The sequence below is a fragment of the Panthera tigris genome, chromosome F3 (genome assembly GCF_018350195.1).
Source record: "Panthera tigris isolate Pti1 chromosome F3, P.tigris_Pti1_mat1.1, whole genome shotgun sequence".
In the NCBI taxonomy this organism is placed as follows: domain Eukaryota; kingdom Metazoa; phylum Chordata; class Mammalia; order Carnivora; family Felidae; genus Panthera; species Panthera tigris.
Genome location: NC_056678.1, coordinates 14,109,899 through 14,133,792, shown reverse-complemented (window position 1 = coordinate 14,133,792; position 23,894 = coordinate 14,109,899). Strand labels below are relative to the sequence as shown.

The 23,894-nt window shown below is 40.7% G+C and overlaps 1 protein-coding gene across 1 annotated transcript in view; it reads right to left on the bottom strand.

Moving 5' to 3' along the window:
* Positions 1-23,594, bottom strand: part of PRRC2C (proline rich coiled-coil 2C) — a 94,930-nt gene extending 71,336 nt beyond the window's left edge. The window contains 1 exon segment of the mRNA XM_042976750.1: positions 23,366-23,594. The gene's annotated coding sequence lies outside the window, so the exon portion shown is untranslated.
* Positions 23,595-23,894: the final 300 nt, after the last annotated feature.

The window sequence follows — 23,894 nt, the reverse complement described above, 5'->3', positions numbered from 1 at the left end:
ATCAGCATCACATGCAGAGGTGTGGTGTTACAGGTATATCAACCACCACATTCAACATGTGTATAGTTCTACAGAATTTACCAAAAATTTTCACATTATCTCATTTCAGGCTAACAACTAACTGTATACTATAGTTAGTATCCTGATTTTACAGATGAAGAAACTGATGTTCACAGGTAAATGGGATTGGATTTGAAATCAAGGCTTCTAGGTCAGTCCATTATATCATGCCACCTCCTCCCCATGTAACTGTAGATAACCAGTTAGCTCTCCAGGTATACATTTAGCAAACAAGCTCTCCTTGATATAAATTGTCAAAAGGACTCACCGGCAACCAAAAGAACTACATGATATATAAATAGCTTGCTATCTGCTACCATATATGTAAGAATGCATACAATTCATTCCATTCCTAAGGTGCTAATGATGATGATGGTGTAAAGAGCTGTACTCCCAGAACCTATCGTGTTGACATATTTTCATCAATACCACGAACAAAGATGTAGGGAAAACATACATTCATCTACAATGACAAAAACAAAAAAAGGGGCAGTGCATATTTACTAGATGATGAAATTAAGATTCAAAGAGATCTCTCTTCAGGTAAGAAAAAGTAACTGATATATCAAGAAAAAAAGTCAGTGGCGACTGGGTGGTTCAGTGGGTTGAGCGTCTGACTCTTGATTTCAGCTCAGTGTGTCCCTTCCTTTGCCCCTCCCCTGTGCTTGCTCGCTCTCTCTCTCTCTCTCTCTCTCTCTCAAAAAAAAAAAAATAAATAAATAATAGTAATAATAAATTTAAAAAGGAAAAAAAGAGAAACAGTCAACTTGTTCTTTCACTCTCATTTAATGGCAGTTTAACACCTTAAACCTCTCAACCACTCCCTGCCACACTCTGTTAGTGGAGACACTCACATGCCTACATCATAGACAAAACAACGTTTTAAGGAACTCCTCAAACACAGGGGCAAACCTACAAGCCCACCTGCATCTACATCCATCTTTCTCAACAGCGTCCCCGTCTCCAACTACTGGCACAGGGGTTCTCAACCATCATGTACAACTTACCAGAAATGCAAATTCTCAGGCCCCAACCCAGACCTGCCAAATCCAACCCTGAGGATGGGGCCCAGCATTCAGTTTTACCCAGTCCTCAGGCGATGCTGAGACACACACAAGTTTAGGATTTGCTGATTTATTAAAAGCAGATATATTCTAAGCCATGGTTCTTAATCCTTGCTGCACACTGGAATCACCTGGCATTTAAAATATGTCAGAATCTGTGGTTTCAAGGTGGGGCCTGGGCATCAATCCTTTGTTTGAAAAAATTCCTCAGCTGATTCTAATATGCAAGCAGTCTTCAAAATCACTGCAGTAAAGGGGATGTATCTTTCTTCCTATTCCTTAAAAAGAAAGAAGTGAAATAAAATATGCCCTTCAGTACATACTTTTCTCAAAAGAGGTTATTAAAATACACACTGGGTGTACTGTGCAGTGAGAAATATGGACAAAGAATCAACTTATTAGGCCACAAGAATACAGAGTAAACATGTGCTTTCATATGCTTATGACCTGCTCTTGTTTTTATGTTTTACAGTACCTACTACACCGAAAAAAATATACATCAGATACACAAGATGGTATGTAAATGAATTGAATGATAATTCCATCAAAAGGACAAACTATCACTTAATGTACCTAACTGGTATAAAAGAATATGCAGCTTAACAGGGGTTTTTTTTTTGAAGTTTTTATGTATTTATTTTGTGAGAGAAAAAGAGGGATGGGGGGGGGGATGGGAGCAGAGAGAGAATCCTAAGCAGTCTCCATACTGTCAGCACAGGGCCCGACAAAGGGCTGGATCCCACGAACCATGAGATCACGATCTGAGCCAAAATTAAGAGTTGGACACTCAACCAAGCCACCCAAGCACTCCACAATATGCATTTTTAAAACCAAAGAATTGGACAGGGTGCCTAGTAAGCTGTCGGTTAAGCATCTCACAGCTTGTGAATTTGAGCCCCATGTCAGGCTCTGTGCTAACAGCTCAGAGCCTGGAGCCTGCTTCACATTCTGTGTCTCCCTCTCTCTGCACCTTCCCCCACTCATACTCTGTCTCTCAAAAATGAATAAACGTTAAAAAAATTTTTTTAAAAACCAAAGAATTGGAGCCATAAGCAATAAAACTGTATAAATCAGAAAGGTCGATTCCACTACAGTGGTTTGCCAGTTGGTATGAGAACTTTTAGTTTAAGGCCAAAGTTTAATTTAGCCTACTTGCTTTTTGGGGTCTTTCTTCTGAAAGACTTAAGAAGATATACCCTGAAAAAGCCCCAAGTAGACTGAATCTTAGCTAACATATATCTGAAAGAAAAGCCAGTGACTTGTTCAAAATTTAAGATTACTTTTAGGACAAAGTATCAAAAGAATCCAACCAATCTAGCCTAAGCATGATCAAGATTTACCTTCACTTTGTATAATGTACTTAAAAAATATTTTTTAAGTGGAATTCCTGTTTGGGTGCCTAAAATAAATCAAAGAATCATAGCTACACAAGAATTTTCTAAGAAAGTAATAATCGGGCCTGACAGGTGTACACTTTCAGCTAAAATGAAGTAATAGGGATCAGATTTACATTCCCCTACTGAAACAATTCAATTCAAAAACTGGACAAAACACATTTTTATATATACCACCCAGTATATATGGACGTGTATCTGTATATACACATGTGTATATGTATAATTTTTATATGTAAGTAACACCAGAGCCTAAGATACTGCACATCAGGCAAGAAAGTACAGTGATCCCCAAAAGACAGAAAAAGTGAATTGAGACCTACGGTTTCCTGAATTTAGTGCCTAGAGAGTCCCCAGGTCATGGCACTCAAGTGGAGGCTGGCAGACTGCCTGAGCAGAAAACTATGAAGCTGAGCTCAGGGTGCTAGGACAGAATATTTGAAAGAGAGTTATACAGAGAAAATGCTACAGACCTGAAGAGGATCCCCCTTGAATATTCAGCACAGTACCAGTGTGCAGATGTGTGTTAGGAAGCTACCAAAGCCAGGAAAGAAACTACTTCTTTTTTTTTTTTTAATATTCATTTATTTTTGAAAGAGAGAGAACACATGGGGAAGGGGGGGGGGGGGGGGGGGAGACAAGAGGGTCCAAGCTGGCTCTGCACTGACAGCAGAGAGCCCGAACTCAGGAACCACAAGATCATGACCTGAGCCAGTCAGAAGCTTAACCCATTGAGCCACCCAACTGCCCCAGGAAAGAACCATTTTAATCAGAGGAACAGTACATGTTATTCACAAAGGGCGGGGAATAGGGTCTGTTCTCACCAGCTAGACTTAAAAAACAACAACAACGAAACTCTTAAATCACTGGGTATTGGATAGAGTATTAACAAACACCTCATCTCAGCAGTGGTTAAAAAAAAAAAAAGTACCCAAAGTAAAAGTAAACACTGATCTGGAAATCTTAAAGCAACACTCAAAAGGATCAAACGGTTGTTCCCCAGTAACCAAGTCTGAAAGAAATTTAAAGAATATATATAAAAAAGAAGGAAAATCCAACACCCAAGAGAGTAAAATCTACACTGTTGCATGCAAATAAAAATTACACAAACAGACACGAAAAGATGAACCACATTAAAGAATCAACTGAAACCAACCCAGGTGACCCAGTGGCCATAAACCACTGTTAAACCAGTTTTTTAAAAGTATAACTGCATTCTATATATTCAACAAGAAGGTTGACTACAAATAGAGACATGAAAGATATTTAAAAATCAAAATTTATAGAAATGAAAAACACACTGGATGGGACTAGCAGCATTTTAGGCATTTTGATAAAAAAAAAAAATAGCGAACTTGAAGTCATCAGTAGATGAAAAGACAATGCGAAAAAAAGAACTTAAGAAAAAAAAGTATCAGTATGCCTTGAGACGACTTCAAGCAGCCTAATCTTTGTGTAACAGCAGTCACTTAAGCAGGGTGAGAGACAGAAAAAATAATGACCAAATGTTACAAATTTGACGAAAACTACAAACCCAGATCCAAAGGACTCAACAAATCCAAGCATAAAAAATATGAGGAAAATCACACCAAAAGCACATCATAATCAAATTGTTCAAACTAAAAATAAAGAAGGGAGCCTGGCTGGCTCAGGCAATAAAATATACAACTCTTGATTTTAGGGTTGTGAGTTTGAGCCCCATGTTGGGTGTAGAGATTACTTAAAAATAAAAAAGTCTGTTAAAAAAATCTGTAACAATAAAGAGAAAATCTTTTTTTCCCAAATTTTATTTTTGAGAGAGAGCGAGCACAGGTGGGGAAGGGGAGAGAGAGAGAGAGAGAGAGAGAGAGAGAGAGAGAGAGAGAGAGAAAGAGACAGGAATCCGAAGCAGGCTCCAGGTTCTGAGCTGTCAGCACAAAGCCTGACACAGGGATCAAACCCACGATTATGACCTGACCAGAAATCAAGAGTCAGACACTTAACTGACTGAGCCACCCAGGCGCCCCCTAAGGAGAAAATTTTAAAAGCAACAAAAGAGGGGCACCTGGGTGGCTCAGTCAGTTGAGTGTCGTCATGATCTCACAGGTTCGAGCCCTGCATCAGGCTCTCTCCTGACAGCTCAGAGCCTGGAGCCTGTTTCGGATTCCGGGTCTCCTTCTCTCTCTGCCCCTCCCCCCACTTGTCTCTGTCTCCCTGTCTCTCAAAAATAAATAAATGTAAAAAATTAAAAAAAAAAATTTTTAGGAATTTTTTTTTTTTTTTAATTTATTTTTGGGACAGAGAGAGACAGAGCATGAACGGGGGAGGGGCAGAGAGAGAGGGAGACACAGAATCGGAAACAGGCTCCAGGCTCCGAGCCATCAGCCCAGAGCCTGACGCGGGGCTTGAACTCACGGACCGCGAGATTGTGACCTGGCTGAAGTCGGACGCTTAACCGACTGCACCACCCAGGCGCCCCAAAAAAAAAAAAATTTTTAAAGCAACAAGAGAAACAAACATAAAAATAACAACAGCAGGGGCACCTGGGTCAGCTCAGGTTATGATCTCACGGTATGCGAGTTCAAGCGTCACACTGGGCTTTGTGCTGTCAGCGCAGAGTCCACCTCAGATCCTCTGTCTCCCTCTCTCTGCACCTCCCCTGTTGGCGATCTCCCTCTCTCAAAAATAAGTAAAGGTTAAAAAAATTTTGTTAAGGATACTTAAAAAAACAACAATTCTTGTTGGAAATGATGCAAGTGAGAAATGTTGCAGCCTCATGCCTAAAAGTATTGAAAGAAAAAGACCCTGATGAACTTAGAATTCTCTACTCAATAAAAATATCTTTCAAAACTGAACAAAAAAGGGGTTAGGGGCTTTCTCAGACACAAGAAACCTGAAAGAATTCATCACTAGCAGGACCTACACTACAAGAAATATTAAATATTAAAGTTCTTCAACTAGGAAAAAAAAATGGCAACAGATCAGAATCTAGATCTACAAAAAAGAATGAACCACACCAGAAAGAGAACTAAAGGAATAATATATGAGATTTTTTTATTATTTAAATATCTTTATCCCAGGAATGCAAGGTTGGTTTAACAATCAAAAATCAATGCATTTCACCATAGATTAGCACAATATCAAAAGGCACATGACAAAGCCAATACCTATCCCTGATAACAATTCTAAGTAAACTAGGGCTCATCTTGATAAAGGGCATGTATGAAAACCAACAAAAAAATAAAGTCTACTAGTAAAATCCAAAAACCTATAGCAACATCATACTTAATGGTAAAAGACTGAATGCTTACTCCTGTCCTCCCAAAGATCAGGAGTAAGGCAAAGATATCAATTCTCTCCTTCTGTCCAACACTGTACTAGAAGTTCTAGCCAGTGCAATAAGAAGAAAAAGAAACAAAAGGAACTCAGAATGGGAGGGATGAAATAAAACTCTTGACTTTGCTGAACTGATCATATTTGCAGAAAATCTAACAGGTTCTAGAAAAAGCTATTAGAACTAAAAAAGAGTCTACCAAGGTTGCACACAAGACACAAGATCAATATATAAAAATCTGTTGTAGAGCCCCCTGGTTGTCTCACAGGTTCGGGTTCCTGTGATCAAGTCCTCTGTGTTGACAGTGCGTAGCCCGGTTGGGATTCTTTCTCTACCTCTCTCTCTGCCCCCCCTCCCTCCTCGCACTCTGTCTCTGTCTCTCTCAAAAAAAATCAACATTAAAAAAAATCTTTTTTTAAAAAGATAAAACTACAAATCATCGAAGAAGACCTAGATACATGATGCTATGCCCTGTGCATGGATCAGAAGACGCAATATATAAGATGCGATTCCTTGCCAAATTGATCTACAGATTCAAAGAAATCCCAAACAAAATCAAAGAAGGAATTTCAGGGGGAGAGAGTGGTAGAATTTGTCAAGCTGGTTCTAAAACTCATAAAGAAATAAACAGGACCTAGAATAATCAAAAGAGCTTTAAAAAGAAAGTCGGAAGACCAAGACATTGGTCACCTGATTTCAGTACTTATCAAACAGTCACGAACACAGTGTGGTATTGGCCTAAAAAAGACTGATCAATGAAACAGTACAGAGTGCAGAAATATAAATATACACAGGCATCTGATTTTTTACAAATGTGAAGAAAATGCAGTGGATAAAGTACAATCTTCTCAACGAGTGGTGGTGGAGCAATTAGGTATACATAATATACAAAAAATGAATTCTAATCCATACCTCCTACCATATACAAACAACTCAAAATGGACCATAGCACAGAGTACAAACTGAAGTTAGAAGACATGAGCATTCTGGAGATCTAACGCACAGCATTATGGTTACAGTCAAAATGATACATTATATACACCAAAGTTGGTAAGAGAGAAGAATTTAAATGTTCTCTCTACACAAAAAAATAACTATGTGATGAAAAGACCATCAACTGATGTTACAGTAATAATCATCTGGCAGTACAGAAATGCATGAAATCAAGTCAACACACACACCTCAAACTTCTACAACGTGATATGTTAATTGTATCTCAATTTTTAAAAAAGGGGGCATAGACAAAATGTAAAAACTTAAAACAAGGGAGAAAGTCTTCGCAACCCTGGGTTAAAGAATTATTTGACAGCACACTAGAATCTGCTCTCAGGGGTCTTTGTGGTGACTGAAAGGATAGATAAATATGAACATTTCAGACAATAACAAATGCTACAAATGAAACCACACAGGATAATATGAGAAAGTAAGACAGAGTGGAACTACTAGTTGATCGCCAAAGGCCTCCCTGAGGGAAACGCTTCTGATTTGGATCTAATGGGGAAGGAGCCTGCTTCAAGGATGAAGAAAAAGCAAATACAAAGGCCCTAAGGTCCTGACATGCTTATCATGTTTGAAAACATAAAAGCTGAATCAGTAGAAACTAGTGAGAAAGAGAGTTGAAAGGGAAAGAGAAGTTTGCATGAGAAAGTCTATTAGAATTTTAAATGTTATCTTTAAAGTAATGTGAAACCATTTGATTCCGAACAGAGACGTGTCTTTGGTTTTAAAAATATCCTGGCTACAATGTGGTGAATGGATTGCGGAGAGCCAAAGGTACAAGGTGGAAACATCGTAGACTGCAACAGCCTAGGCACATATGCAGCTGTGGCTAAAAATTGGAGACTAGATACATGAGGTCACACATAATATCAACACTAAAAGGAGTTTGGAAGAAGTTGATTCCAACCTCTGTGGATGACCTGGAGGGGCTGAAGACTTGAGTGGGGGAAGTAACTGCAGATGTGGTGGAAACAGCAAGAGAACTGAATGAGAAGCGGAGCCCGAAGATGGAACTAAACTGCTGCAATCTCCGCATCAAACTTAAATGGATGAGGAGTTGCTTCTTAGGGATGAGCAAAGAAAGTGTTTCTGGAGATGGATTCTACTCCTGGTGAAGATGCTGAAACGACAATAAAGGATTCAGAATATTACATCAACTTAGTTGATAAAACAGTGGCAGGGTTTGAGAAGAATGACTCTAATTTTTTTTTTTAAGTTTATTTATTTATTTTGGGAGAGAGAGAACATGATCCGGGGATGGGCAGAGAGAGAGAGAGAGAATACCAATTCAATTGATGTGGCAAACTTCACTGCTGTCTTATTCTAAGAAACTGCAACAGCCCCTCCCCCCCAACCTTCAGCTACTACCACCCTCATCAGTCAGTAACATCAAGGCAAGATCCTCCATGAGCAAAAAGATTACGACTCACTGAAAGCTAAGATGATGGTTAGCATTTTTTTTTATCAATAAAGTAATTTTCCTTAAAGTATATACACTGTTTTTATAAAACATACTGCTATTGCACACTTAATAGACTACAATATAGTATAAACATAATTTTCACATGCACTGGGAAACCAAAACATTTTTCATTTGATTTGCTTTATTGAGGTATTTACCTTATTACACTGGTCTGGAACTGAACCCACAATATCCCCAAGGTATGCAAGTATAGCCACAGTTGAGAACCACTGGGGGGATAAAACTAATTTTGATCTGGGATAAGTGGGTTCATGTCTGAGGGAGAGAGGCAGGAGAAGAAGTCAGAGTAGGCAGCAGAAGTCAGATTTTGCAGAGCCTAGTAGACTAGGATAGGACTATTGTACAATTTAATCTAAATGTCATGAAGAGCCACTGGAGGAAAATTAATAAAAAATCTCAACTGCTGAGTAAACGCAGGGCTGCATTCAGCAGATCCACACCTTCAGTAACAGAACAATACCATTTACACAATTAGTAATTTAAAAACTCTTGAAACAGTAAGCTCAACAGGTGCATTTCTTTTCAATCTGCCAGATTCTGACTTCAAAAACTATATTGTCACAGTTACAAAGGAACTATAGCCTCTATAAGGGAACTATATAGTCTTTTTAGTTTTAAAAAACTTTTTGTTATTTGCATGCCATTAAGAATGTATTTTTTTTTAACATTACTGTCTTGCTTACGATGTACCTATAAAAGTGAATCATTAAGGCCTGTGGGTCAGTCAACACATCATCCTTGCAAGGGGCCAGGCTAATCTCTGTTATGGGTCCAATTTTAGTATATGTGCTGCCCAAGCGATCACTCAGGGTCAGTCTACGAAAACAAAGCCTACGAGGGGCGCCTGGGTGGCTCAGTTGGTTGAGTATCCAACTTCGGCTCATGCCATGATCTCGCAGTTCCTGAGTTCGAGTTCCACGTCGGGCTCTGTGCTGACAGCTCAGAGCCTGGAGCCTGCTTCGGATTCTGTGTCTCCCTCTCTCTTCCCCTCCACGGCTCGCTTGTGCTCTTTCTCAATAATTAAAAAAAAAAAAAAAAAAAAAAGCCTACTGAATAATAGTACACCCCTCTTTAAGGGAAGAGAAAGTAATCTTATTTTTTTTTAAGTTTATGTTTTTAGTTTGAGAGAGAGTGAGAGGGAGAGAACATGCACGTGCGTGGGGAAGGGGCAGAGAGTGAGTGAGAGAAAGAATCCCAAGCAGGCCCTGCACCAAAGGAAAGTGCAGGGCTCAAAGTCACGAATCGTGAGATCATGACCTGAGCCAGTACCAAGAGTTGGACACTTAACCAACTGAGCCACCCAGGCGCCCCAGTGATCATATTTCTAAATTCAAGGTTCTAGGACTCTGAGCAATGATGGTCAGAAACTAATATTTTTCACCAAAATTAGATACACCAAAACACGTGCATTTACATTTTCAAGATTTAAACAATGAATATACATATCACCTTGTAAACAATTTTTTTTTTTTTTTTGCAAAAAAGTGTTAAGATGAAATAAGTGAAGAAGGAAAAAAAAGTTAGTATTTCAAAAGCAAATAGACTGTGGGGCACCTGGCTGTTTCAGTCAGTAGAGCATGCTACTTTTTCAAAAAATTATTTTAATTTTATTTTTTAAAGTTTACTTATGAGAGAGAGCAAGGGTGCTCAAGTGAAGGAGGAGCAGAGAGAGGGAGACAGATTCTCAAGCAGGCTACATGGTCAGCACAGAGCCCTACACAGGACTTGAAACTTTGAGCCATGAGATCATGATCTGAGCCAAAATCAAGAGTTGGACACTTAATCAACTGAGCATCCAGGTACCCTTTTTTTTAATGTGAGACAGAGACAGAGACAGACAGAGACAGACAGAGAGAGAGAGAGAGAATGAATTCCAAGAAGGCTCCACACACAGCATGAGCCCTATGCAGGGACTCAGGGCTGGATCCCACCACCCTGGGATCAAGACCTGAAAGCCAAGGAAAGCCACCCAGGCACCCCAGAGTGTGCAGTTCTTTTTTTAAAAAAAAATTTTTTTTAACATTTATTTATTTTTGAGACAGAGAGAGACAGAGCATGAACGGGGGGGGGGGGGGGGGGGTCAGAGAGAGAGGGAGACACAGAATCGGAAGCCAGAGTGTGCAGTTCTTGATATTGGGGTCATGAGTTCAAGCCTCACGCTGAGCATGGAGCCTACAAATATACATATATAATAAAAGCAAACAGACTGTTTCCAAATGGTCTAAGGGAAATTTGGAAGGCAGTAGTTTATCACAATATAAACACCAACCTTTCCTTTTTTTTTTTTTTTTTTTTTAACGTTTATTTATTTTTGAGACAGAGAGAGACAGAGCATGAACAGGGGAGGGGCAGAGAGAGAGGGAGACACAGAATCTGAAAGAGCTGTCAGCACAGAGCCCGACGCGGGGCTCGAACTCACGGACCGCGAGATCATGACCTGAGCCGAAGTCGGCCGCTTAACCGACTGAGCCACCCAGGCGCCCCTAAACACCAACCTTTCAAAATGAAAGGATGACACTCAACACTGGTAACAAAAAGATGGTTTTTATGAAGGACAACCATCATAGGTTGAAAATTATTTGAAAAAAATCTGCGAAAGGTTTCCACATCAAGGCAAGATTAGCTATGATCCCTAAGATTCCTTCAGTCTCAAAAAGTGTAAGATTCTAAGGCTACTCACCATTACATAAGGATTTACAAGTATTCAATACAAAAAAACATTATTTTTAGTGACATTTAAAATCTAGCATATTTCAGTGGTGCCTGAGTGGCTCAGCGGGTTAAGGGTCCAACTTTGGCCCAAGTCATGATCTCATGGTTCGTGAGTTCGAGCCCTGCATCAGGTTCTCTGTCAGCACAGAGCCTGCTTCAGATCCTCTGTCCCCTTCTCTCTCTGCCCTCACCCCCCCATCTCAAAATAAATAAATAATGATTTTTAAAAATCTAGTATATTTGAAAAAACCCATACTTTCACAAATTGCCAATTTGTTAAATTCAACTAAATGCCAATCATCTTTCTGACCACCATGGGCTTCTAAGTATCCAAGCTCTGTTTACCTCTCTTTCCTCATTAATCTTATGGTGAGAATTTAGTTCCTCTGGAAAATGAAGTACAATGTCCCACTGATTTAAATAGTTAACATTAAAAAGAACCTGCAGCCACTTCCAAATAAGCATACTATATACACACAACATATGTTTTATTAAAAAAATAAAGGAAGAATCTCTACTAAGTAATAAGTAATAGTCAGGTATCACATACAAATATAAAAAGTAAACAGATTCTATATAAACTAATTTCTTTGGTCTCTATGACTGACAGTTTTGTCTCTCTTTTTCCTATTTCCCTACATAAATGGTAACATGCTTTTGCCATCTCTCTTTACCAGCTCTCTCTATGCGCTTTCCCGCTGGCCATCTCATCTACTGTTCACTGCTTCGGTAAGGATAATTACCAAAACTCTCCTTCAAACTACAATCTTTAGTGGGAGCCTGGCTGGCTCAGTTGGTGGATGGAGTGTGGCAACTCTTGATCTTGGGCTTCTAAGTTTGATCACCACACTGAGTGTAGAGATTACTTAAAAATTACAAAACAGGGGCGCCTGGGTGGCTCAGTCGTTTGGGCGACCGACTTCGGCCCAGGTCATGATCTCACGGTTCATGAGTTCGAGCCCCGCGTCGGGCTCTGTGCGGACAGCGCAGAGCCTGGAGCCTGCTTCCGATTCTGTGTCTCCCTCTCTCTGCACCTCCCCTGCTCGTGCTCGGTCTCTCTCTGTCTCTCAAAAAATAAATAAGTGTTAAAAAAAATTATTTTTAAAAATTACAAAACAAACTACAATCTGCACGCACACATTTTTAATTGTAGAACAAATGTCTTTACTTAAGTTTCTTGACAGAACTACAACTCAAAATGCTTGATTCCCCTGTTCAGTAATACAAATATTTACCCAGCGCCTACTGTACCACTATTAGGCACTACTAGGAACAAAAAATGAAAAAGGCATGGTGTCCTCATCAACTGAGTGGAGATAACAGGAAACGTAAGAGGGTTGGAAAAGGCTTCCAAAGGACTGGGAGCGAAGAAAGACAACCAGGCAAACGATGCAGTGACAATCAGTGCTGACACCCCAGGAGAAGCTGGCAACTGGGGCTATAGAATGGTCTTCCCAAGCCTGAGCAGTTTGAAGACTCTCATTATTAATGTCCAGCAGCACATCCAGGAGTGGGAAGTGGAGGGAAACACACAGCAGCTGGAATGAAAAGGAACTAGAGCTGTGCCAGACACGTGTAAAGAAAAGCAAGGGAAAGGAAGACGCTGCCAGGAAAATGGTTAGAGTAACATTTCACGGCAGTCTAAGCCAGAGAGTGAAGTAGAAGGTGGAAGAGGATAAGGAGGAAAGCAGAAGGAAATGCCAATTTTAACGACTGATTAAAAGCCCCCCAAAGAGTAATTATTAAGTGCTGAATCAAGCTTACAAGCATTGCTTTGTTCATTTAATAAAAACAAGAGGAGAAAATGTACCACCTGAGTGAGAAAGCATAAGAGCTTGTGATTGGAATTTAAGGTTTCAGGTGATGACAGGATTTAGAACAGCAAATAACCAGGGAATAGGAATGAAGGAATACAGAATTCTTCATGCTACTTTTACAACTTTTCTGTGAGATTAAAATTATTCCAAAAGAAAAAAGGGAAAACAAAAAAGCTCATCTGCTCTCCCAAATACGTTCTTCTCCCCAACTTCACATAACCACTTTCCCTGACCTCTAGATTTAAAACCTTGAGTAATCGGGGCACCTGGGTGGCTCAGCTGGTTAAGCATCCGACTTCAGCTCAGATCATGATCTCGAAGTTCGTGAATTCGAGCTCCAAGTTGAGCTCTATGCTAACAGCTTGGAGCCTGGAGCCCGCTTCAATTCCTCTGTCTCTCTGCCCCTCCCCCTCACGCTCTGTCAGTCTGTCTCTCAAAAATAAATAAACATTAAAAAAAAAAACCTGAGCAATCTTTCATATTTACATCTCCCACTTCTAACACGAAGAGGGATGTTAAGTTCTAGATGTTCTAATGTAGCAATGTCTCTTGAAGCCTTTTTTTTTTTTTTAATCTGAGCTCTAGAGATGTAAAAACACCAAATTGGGAGTAAGAGCTCAGAGCTCAAGTTACCAAAATTTATCAATGAAGGAACAACTTTAAACAAGTAAAAATAACCTACCCAAACAAAACTCCTAGATGGGGAGAGATAGGGCCAAGATTAAGTCGAAGCTTGACGCCAAAAGCCAATGCCCAAGATAACCTCACCATGTGAGAATCATAATTCAATTTTCATTATAACAGAGATAAACATCAAACCTTTAAAATGTAATGATAAATGTTATTTTAGGCTAAGAGATTCTAAAGACTCAAGTGTTTATTTTCAAATTTACTCCATTACAGTACAGAATAAAATATCAAGGACAAAAAATTATAGTAACAAAATACAGTAATAACTATCAACAAACACATTCCATCTGTTATAAAAATGTCATTTTGAAGTATAATAACATAACGTAAAAAGTCTAAGAATCAGTGTACAAAAGATCGTAAATAAGGGGGGGGGCACTCTGTACAGAATTGTTTCCCCTCTCAGAATTCTTACATTGAAGCCCTAACTCCCAACTTGACAGATGGTATGTGGAGATACAGGGCCTGTGGGAGATAATCAGGGTTAGCTGAGGTGATGAGGGTGGGGCCTCGTAACAGAATTAAGCTCTTCCAGGAGGAGACACCAAGGCACTCGCCCAGCCACATGGAGACACAGCTAGAAGGCGGCTGTGTGTGGGGCAGGAAGGGAGACCTCGTCAGAGCCTGATTATGCTTGGTCTTCAGCCTCCAGAACTGTGATAAATTCCTGTTAAGCCATCTAGTCTATGGTATTTTCTCATGGCAGCTGGAGCTGACAAAGACGGGATGTATTAACTCCAGAAGACAGCATTCTGTCTATAAAATTTTAAACTAGATTTTCCACTTAAAATAAAAGGGTCTTGCTCTGGGTAAGAGGTTGAACTAGTAACCTCTAAGTTCACTTCCATCTCCAATGGTTATAACCACTTAGTGATCCTAAAGTTAGAGTGACATCAAATATTTTTAAGATCACATTTGCAGCTATCATAGAAAAGCTAAGAATACTACCATATGTTGAGTGCCTCTACTACAAATAGCACTACAGCATTAAAAATTGTCATTTTTAAAACAAAGTGTAATATAAATAAATCTGTTGGGAGTTCTAATCAGAATGGTAGAAGGGCTGAGGCTGTTCTTAGAAACTGAAACACGTGAATTAAGTTTCTAGGGCAGAATACCCTAAGAATTAGAAAAGATACGCAGCTATTGAATCTTCTGTACCACAAATTACTGTTCTAGCAAAGTTATATATCTGCACATCTACCATTTACTCAATGAAGTGATTCCCAGATCACTCTTTCTGACAACTTATAATATTTTTAAAGTGCTCATATCACAAAACTACTTCTCTTAAAACTGATTTGGTTAAAAAACAAAACTGATTTGGTTTAAATCCCAACTCCAACATTTGGTAGCTAGGTGTTTTCATAGCATAACTGTGGCATATGCATATTATTGGATAAGCATTTCCCTAGTCATTAAATATAATTCTGAACTTTATTTCCTCATCTGTGGGCTATATCCTCTATAGTCTACTGTGAGATTTAATTACCAAAGTGTGTATAAAGCTCTGAAAATGGTGTCTGGCACTTAATAAATGGGTAACAGTGTTTGCAAAACTTACACTTTACAAATAAAAACCAAAGCATAAAAGCTTCTTAATTAACTTTTTTGCAAGCAAGTCTGTTGGATGTTAAGGAGAAAAAGAGAAGCATTCTCTTAAAGATGTTCATTTGACATCATGAACTATCCTAAACTTCAACGAAATGGCACCATAAGGGTTGAAATTTCAAGTTTAAATTTGTAAGTGTAGAGAACCAGTTAGCATCCCTCCCTGCCAAGCACTGGCTCCACTCCTCCACCATTAAAACGTGTATCTTGAGACATGGAAGCCTACACATCTCTCTTTCTCCTAACTTTATTCTTCCGTGTTTCCAATCTGTCATAAATATAACTACACAATAAAAAAATTTTCTGGTCAGGAAACCAAGCAATCAGCACTTGTAGGCCATTACTGACTTTTCTGTTCCTCTTCTTCTCTTTCTCCCTTCCTTCCTCCCTCTCTTCCTTTCTTTAAAATCTCTACACCTATCGTGGGGCTCCGATTCATAACCCCATGTATTAAGAGTCACATGCTCTTCCAACTGAGGCAGCTGGAGGTGCCTAATTCTTAATCCTTATTCAACAGCTCTTTCTTCAGCAGGAGAGATACCTTCTCTCCCCCCAATATCCAAAGAGTCCAAAGACTCTGGATCTAGGGTTGGGAGATATTTCATCTTTCTACATTCTGTATCCTAATTCTTGATGCAAGCTACATGGCTCCACACATATTTAAACTCACAGAGTGGTACACCAAAAGATCCAATTTTTATCTGAATTTCAAAAACTCATACAACAATATAACCAACCTCTACTCTGCCAAAAGCCTCATTTCAATAACACCTCTTTCCTTTGAAAACAAAATTTCTCAGGGCACTTGGGTGGCTCAGTTGGTTAAGCGTCTGACTTCTGCTCAGGTCATGATCTCAAGGTTCATGAGTTCAAGCCTTGTGTCGGGCTCTGCACTGACAGCTCAGAGCCTGGAGCCTGTTTCTGATTCTGTGTCTCCCTCTCTCTCTGTCCTTCTCCTACTCGTGCTCATGCTTGGTCTAAATAAATAAATAAATAAGCAAACATTAATAAAATTTTAAAATTTTAAAGTAAATGGACTCTTTCATCTTCCTAACCTTCAGAAGTTAATTTTATACCTCCTACATTGTGGCTTCTTCAGTTAAAATCCACATATATAGTCTGTTTCCCAGTTAATGGAAACATTTAATAAGCTACAATACTCACCTTTAAAATACACTGGATAAAGTGGATGAGTACTTGCCCAACTACTTAACCCATCTTAAAAAGTTCTAAGCTTTTTGTTCCTTGGTGACCATTTCTCCAGTCTCCCGATTGTTTTTTATTCTGTTCCAAATGTATCCTGAATAGATCTCCCTAGGAACTTTTCAGAGCATCCACTGGCCTCCACTGGGCCTTTGTGCAAATAGAAAAACATATGCTTCTGGGGAGAAACAGGTACTCCTCTGGGTGAGGTGGTGATGCACGGGGAGAGAGGGGAGAAGTGAAAGCACGATTACCCCAGGGAGGCCTAGCCAGAACACAGGACTCTGAAAGCAGAGCCTGGAGCAGATTTCAGTCCTTGTTGTCTCCTTCAGCCCAGCACATTTGTGCAGTGCACAAACGGCACAACCACATAAAGCAGCCCTACACTTTCAGATCATTCACTAGGAAAGAGGGAAGGAAAATCAATTATTAACTTCTCTAGCCACCCATTCTCCAGCTACATATGCATCCATCCTTTACCTTGCACACTCAAATATTTGGAGGGGATCTCTCAACATCAGAAAACCTATCCTCCCTTTACCTTTTTTAACTTTCCATTTTTCGTGGTTCTCTTTTCTGTTTAAGTATGGTGAATGCTCATGAAATATCAAAGAATATTAAATTCAAAAGACACGTGGAAACACATTTAATGTGATCTTTGCAACAATCCTCTGAGATAGGTGAAATGGAGATTTTCTTTATTTCACAGATGAATAGACAGGTTTCCCCTGCTATCAGAGAGCAAAGCTTTCCTCTGAAACCTTGCGTAAGCTGAAATGGCTACAGCAAAGAAACAATTACCATTAACTCATATGGAAAAATTTTTGTAGCATTCCCAGACCCAACAAATAACCTCTCTTAGGCTTTTCTGATCCCTTAGGAGCCATCTTGCTAACAAATTCACACACACACACAAAAATAAAGTACAGATGTTCACAAACACAGTTCAAAGCCATGTCCCGATGCTATGTAGTTCCCGAAGGACATCGGTGGCATCACTCTCACTGCCTCTATAATGGCTCACCACTGAATGCTATTGTCACTTTTTGCTTTCTGTAAAAGTGAAAATCTTCTTCAGAATTCTTTCAGGGTGCCTGGGTGGCCCAGTCGGTTAAGCGTCCAACCTCGGCTCAGGTCATGATCTCACAGCTCATAGTGAGTTTGAGCCCCGCGACGGGCTCTGTGCTGACAGCTCAGAGCCTGGAGCATGCTTTAGATTCTGTGTCCCCCTCTCTCTCTGACCCCACCCCCCCCGCCCCCCCGCTTCTGCTCTGTCTCTCTCAAAAATAAAAAAAATTAAAAAAAAGTTCTTCCGGTTAGCAAAAGCGGGTACTAATGTATGTCTTTCATAAAAGCAAAGTGGGATAGTACAAACTTCCAAAAAGCGGGGAATACCTGTACCTAAAATTTGAAGAAGCCACGTTACTTGCCTCTCAAGTTAACAGCAGGCACAAAGGACAAAACATAGGTGACAAAAGGACTAAAACTAGGTGTTTTAACTCACAGTACAGAGCTCATATTGAGCATTCAAGTCACCTAAAAATCAAGAAGTCTCACTACTTATTCCTCCCTGCTTAACCTTTCACCCTCATTACTCGATCTAAATTCTTTTAGGGTCACCAAAGATCTCTCAGCCAAATCCAAAGGCCACTTATATTTTTCTGAACTCTGCTCCATTTGGCTGTAATAATCCCCTTTTTTAGATTATTCTAAATCCACCCTGATTTCTGTGGTGACTTCCTCACTTATTCATTCTTGCCTTCCTTCTTTTCCCACAGATTGTCTTCCGTATCTTGCTACATTTCAGTCTTAAGCAAATACCTCCACTTTGCAGTTTATAATGGAAATGGCTGCCCCAAGTACATAGTCAAGGCTCTAATTTAGATCTCTTCTCCTGTAATGCTGCCATTCCCTGTGATGAATCCATTCCATCCTAGACTTTCATCACTTCTCGCCTTCATTAATTCTAATTGTTGCCTAATCCTATCCAGCATTCATTTCTTGTTGGGTTTTTTTTTTTTTTTAAGATTTTTAAGTATTCTCTACACCCAACATGGGGCTCAAACTCACAACCCCAATCAAGAACTGCAAGCTCTACCAACTGAGCCAGCCAGGCTCAGTTTTGTGGTTATGTCCTAAACAGTGGAATACAAGACTACTAATGGTGTATTAGATGATTTTAAATGGTCCGTAGAGGAATATTTAAAATTATGTTTATTTGGGGGCACCCGGGTGGCTCAGTCAGTTAGGCATCTGCCTCTTGATTTCAGCTCATGTCATGATCTCACAGTTCATGAAATCAACCCGAGTTGGGCTCCGTGCTCAATGTGGGGCCTGCTTGGGGTTCTCTCTCTCCACCCCTCCCCTGCTCCCCACTTGTTCTCGTTCTCAAAATAAATAAATAAACATTAAAAATAAATAAAAATAAACTTTAAAAAATGTTTATTTTGAAACATGTTGAAGGGGGGGAAAACTAACACCAAGTAATCATGTATATTCTTTTAAATTCACTTATTTAGGGGTGCCTGGGTGGCTCAGCTGGATGAGCGTCCAACTTCGGCTCAGGTCATGATCTCAGTTTGTGAGTCTGAGCCCCGCATTGGGCTCTCTGCTGTCAGCACAGAGCCTGCTTGGGATCCTGTCCCCTTCTCTTTCAGCCCCTCCCCTGCTCACTCTCTGTTTCTCTCAAAATAAGTGCACCTAAAAAAATAAATTCACTTATTTAAAAGACAGTAACTTGAATTAAAGAAAATATTAAAATAGAAGGTTTGAAGATCTTAAAAGACATGAGTGTCTTAAGGTTGGGAAATACTGGCCACTGGGGAATCCATGTTGTATGGAAGTTACACGTTGTATGGAAGCTCTGGGTCAATGATTCAAATCCCATATACTAACTAAGTAACTTTGAAAGAATTACTTAAACTTCTTTAAATCCCAGTTTACTAGTTGTGTAACAAGGACAAAATAATCTACCTCCTAGGCTTACTGTATAGATCGAAAAAGATAATCTACAAAATTACCTTAGCTCAGTGCTTGGCATGGAAAGTGCTCAACAAATATCAATAATTGCAATTATTCTTTTTTTAAATTTCTTTTTTAGTATTTTGTTTTTTGTTTTTTTTTTTTAGAGAGACAGAGTGCAAGTGGAGGAGGAGCAAAGAGAGAGGGAGACACAGAATCTGAAGCAGGCTCCATCCAGGCTCTGAGCTGTCTGCACAGGGCCCAACATGGGGCTCAAACTCACGAACAGTGAGATCATGACCTGAGCTGAAGTTGGACACTCAACAGACTGAGCCACCCAGGCGCCCCAGTAATTGCAATTATTCTTCATCTCTCTTGGCCATCATGCCTTCACTTGTAATCAACTAGGCACCTGATCTATATTATAGACAATGTTCATATATGGATTTTCTGCCCCAAATTTCCCTTTTCTGCTTGTATGTCTTTATTTTTATCTTCTGGTATAAATCCAAAGATCACATGTCAACTTTTAACATTAATCCTTAAAACTGTGAGCATCTTGGCAGTAGGAACCAAAAGCCATATTCCTCTGACTCACTATGCCTTACAAAATTAAAAGAATCTTTAACGTTTGTTGAATCAATCTAAATTTTAGAAAGGAAAATCGGATGCAAACAAATCTCACAACGCACAGTACATAAACATAAGCTATGTGAAAGCATCTTATGCTATTCTCATGGAGAGGTGGGCAGGGTGGGGGGAGGGTATGACAGGGTATTATTTTGCTCTACTAAGATATCTGTCAGTTGAATCTTAGTTGGTGGGTCTAGTCTTCTATTTTCTAATCTCATTCACTCAATAATAAAACCTAGGTATATGCCAACCACCATACAAGGTGTGGAAGATATGGAAACAGTCTAGTAAAGGAAAACACACTAACATTGGAACACAGGTAAAAAGAAAATGACTACATAATATGCTATGTAAATAATACCCAAGTGGCTTTTTTTATACTAGATGTGCTCCACAAATGTTAACTACATCCCATCCTCCCTTAAGGCAGAGCACCTAGGGGTGAGAACATTACATCACATTGACGGTAATAATTTTATTGCTATCTTGTGTTGACTCTACGTATACTAACCATATAAAAGTTTTTGTCTGCCAACTAGACAACTGTTGAAATTCAGTAATTGTTTGATCTGATTTGCCAGCAAACATGTACACACACAGGCCCTAAAACATGACTGGCATTCTGTTAATCTAGAGCAAAATGACGACTAATGTAACTGGTGAAAAGATCAGTTTATATTTAACCTTTCTGGGACTGGGAAAAAACACTATAGAAAATACACTGAAGTTACCCTCTCGAGAATATTTTCACCCACAAAGATGTCCTGACTGACGCATCAAAGGCTTTATTGAGAAATTTAAAATGTTATGACTCAGAAAACTAACATTAATTCTCAAGCTTCTAAACAACAGTTAACAGTTAACATAGACGGAGATAAGCTATCATTGCGTTACCCTATTCATAAACTGATTCTCACTTTGCTGAAAGTGTGTTAGTCATAACTCAGTGAGACACAACTTCTGGATCTCCTTCACTGTTAAGAACAGGCTTTTGTACCAATTTGTGTAACATTTTATCAATCATCAATCCTTGTCTTACACAAATTTGGCATAAACAGCATCTGAAACAGAAGTTACTCAACTGGCTTACAAATTGAAGTGGGGGGGGGGCAAAAGGAAACCACTTGGAGGGAGAGGGGGATATAATATAATCTTCAAAGACATTTTACCAATACGGGTGGCATTAAGGGTAAGGGAGGGAATGAGTCAGAACTTCTGTATTTTCAGCTGTGCTCAACAAACTGAACCCAGGGTTACTGACTGTAGAGCATGAAGAAATCTTTAAGAACAAAATCTAGCACGGAAGTGTAAAAAGAAAGAAAAACTATTTAAATATGCAAAGAATATATACTCCATTCTAAGAATATACAGCTTACTGTTTATGGCAATATTCTGCCAGTCTACTATTAGTTGGCCTTTTACCGTATCCTGAGCACAGTAACAAGCCCTTTACACACATGATCTTTGTTAATCCTGCAGCAAACCTTAGAGGGAAGTACTATTATCATCACCTCCATTTTACAGATGAGGAAATATTCTACCAACAGTATAGGCCAGATCTCAAAATTTAAAGATTATGTCATACTACCTAGTCAAGGGTTTTAACCAACTGGCCTCTACTAGAAAAGGGGAGAAAAATTAGCTTCTATCCCATCCCCAAAGTAGTTACAACCATTTTTTTTAACCTTGCAACACTTTCACCATTGTGTGCAACAATGTTCCTATACTGAAATCAAGCAAAAGAAAAAACTAGGTTAACAATGCTACATCTTCAGTTACCACAGTTCCTAAAATTACAAGAAACAGGGAGGCAGTCTGATGGCCTTACAGCATCCCCTTACGATTTAGACAGTCTGGGTTTGAATCTCTACCGCAACACGGTAACTGCCTGTGACCTTGGTCACATTAATATCTCTGATTTTATCTCATCTGTAAAATGGGGATGATAATAAGAGCACCTCCCTCAAGTACCGGCTGTAAGATGAGAAAAGATAATGTACGTAAAGAGCTCGTTACTGTGCTCAGTACACAGTAAAAGGTCAACTAATGGTGGAGGGAAAACAGCCACATATGTAAGCTCACCAAACCAAAATATACAAGTAAAAAGCCTGCATTCTGACAAGCCCACTATAAAAAATCAAATTATTATTTGACCACACGCCAAAGACAAAATTCAAAGTCAATCCATTCCTAATTTTCTTAGAGGATCAATGCATTTGAGGTGGGCCAGAAACGATGCTGCAGTGCATCTGACACACACCTAAAAATGGCTCCAGTCGGAGTAGCATCTTAATCACCACCAGAGGAGGTTAAATCTACTTTTTAACAAATGCTGGAGTTAGGCTCGGTGGGCGCTTAAGTATCACGCCATCGTGTTTATTTGCAGGAGGAAGCTATCAAGCACTGGATCAAGAATCCTGATTTTTCTGGTGCATTCCAAAGGAAAACCTTCCAGCACAGCCGCCTACCGTACAATTCCAAGGACCCTAGCGAGGTATGAATCTACGAGCCTACGCTGAAGAGCAGCCAATGCAGAAATCCGGGCGGCTTCGGGAGCCAGCAAACATCAGGCATGTTGGAAATCTCAAACAAATCTCAAATCAAGTCAAAACAAATATGCATCCCTTTAAAGGAACTAGACGCATTCCTCTCGGGCAAAGGAACAATTTATCAGTGTTCCCATTGGTCCCCATGCCCTTTTCTGCAAGTCCTGAAGTGGGGCCTTTACCGTAACACCAATAACAGTAACGCTATCTCAAAGAGAGAGAGCTGCAGAGTGGGATTCACTACGCAGGTCAGGGGATGGCGAGGCCTGGGGAACGAAATGACTACCAAACCGTCGTCTGGAGTTGGGGCTGCACGTCCCTAGCGGAAGTAGGGTTGGTCCAGATTCCCCCAAGCGCCTCTCACCGAGTCAGGTCTTTAGCCCGGTCTCTCTCACACAGTGCTCGCTGCAAATTCCACCCTAACTACACACGGAAAAGAAGTAGGCAGTAAAGGCCCCAGATGAGCCCTTGAGCTGTCTGGGGGACGCTTCCCACACATTAGGAAAAAAGCCATTATCCCAAGGACGGGAACCCCCTTCGTTTAGCCGGCTACGCGACTAATCCCCCCGCGGGGCCTGAGCGGGGACCGGGTGGGAGAGAGACCGACGGCTCCGGAACTCCCGCTGCAGACCACATGGGGCGGGTCTGACTCCGGTTTCCCGCTCCCCGACCAGGAGGCCGAGACTTCCCCCCAGACACAGACATGATGAGAACCAAAGAGAAAGCGGGGGATGGCTCGACCCAAGGCCGTCTCCCAGCGGCTCCCCAGTCTCTGCCCGCCAGGGCCGGGGTGCGCTCCCACGCCCCGGGCGGCCCCCCGCCAGCCCACCCCGATGGGGCCCGCTTTGATCACAGCTCCTACGCCCTCGCTTTCCTTACCGGCCAGGGCGAGTGTCAAGCGGAGTGTGTCTGCGCACTTCGAGAGTCTCTGCCGCGCTCTGATCGAGGGAAGGGGAAGGGGAGGCGAGGGGCGGGGGGGATGGAAGGACCACCCGACCGGGGAAGCCGAAGCTGCGGATGGACAAACCGCCAAAGCACTTTCGCTGCTTCCCGAGAGGGAGAGAGCGAGCGAGAAAAAGAAGCAAGATGGCGGCTAGCCAGCCCCTACGTACTACGTCATGCCGCGGCGTACGTAAGGCACATCTCCGCAAGGCCGCCCTCCGGCGCAGAGACGGCCCGATCACGTGAGGCCTCCGTGGCGGCCCAACCCCGGCGGAAGGCGACGGCGCCTCCTGCTGGAAGGAGGGAGTTGCTGCAATCGGGGTTCCCGCCGCGGGGTAAGGATTTGCAGGAGCTCTCTCCAGGAATTCTGGAAGAGGCCACGATTGTACACTGATAGGCCTCAGGGAAGGCAGCGCTCTTGTAAGTGGTGGATGGGTGTGTGAATTGGTTCAACCGACAGTCTGGC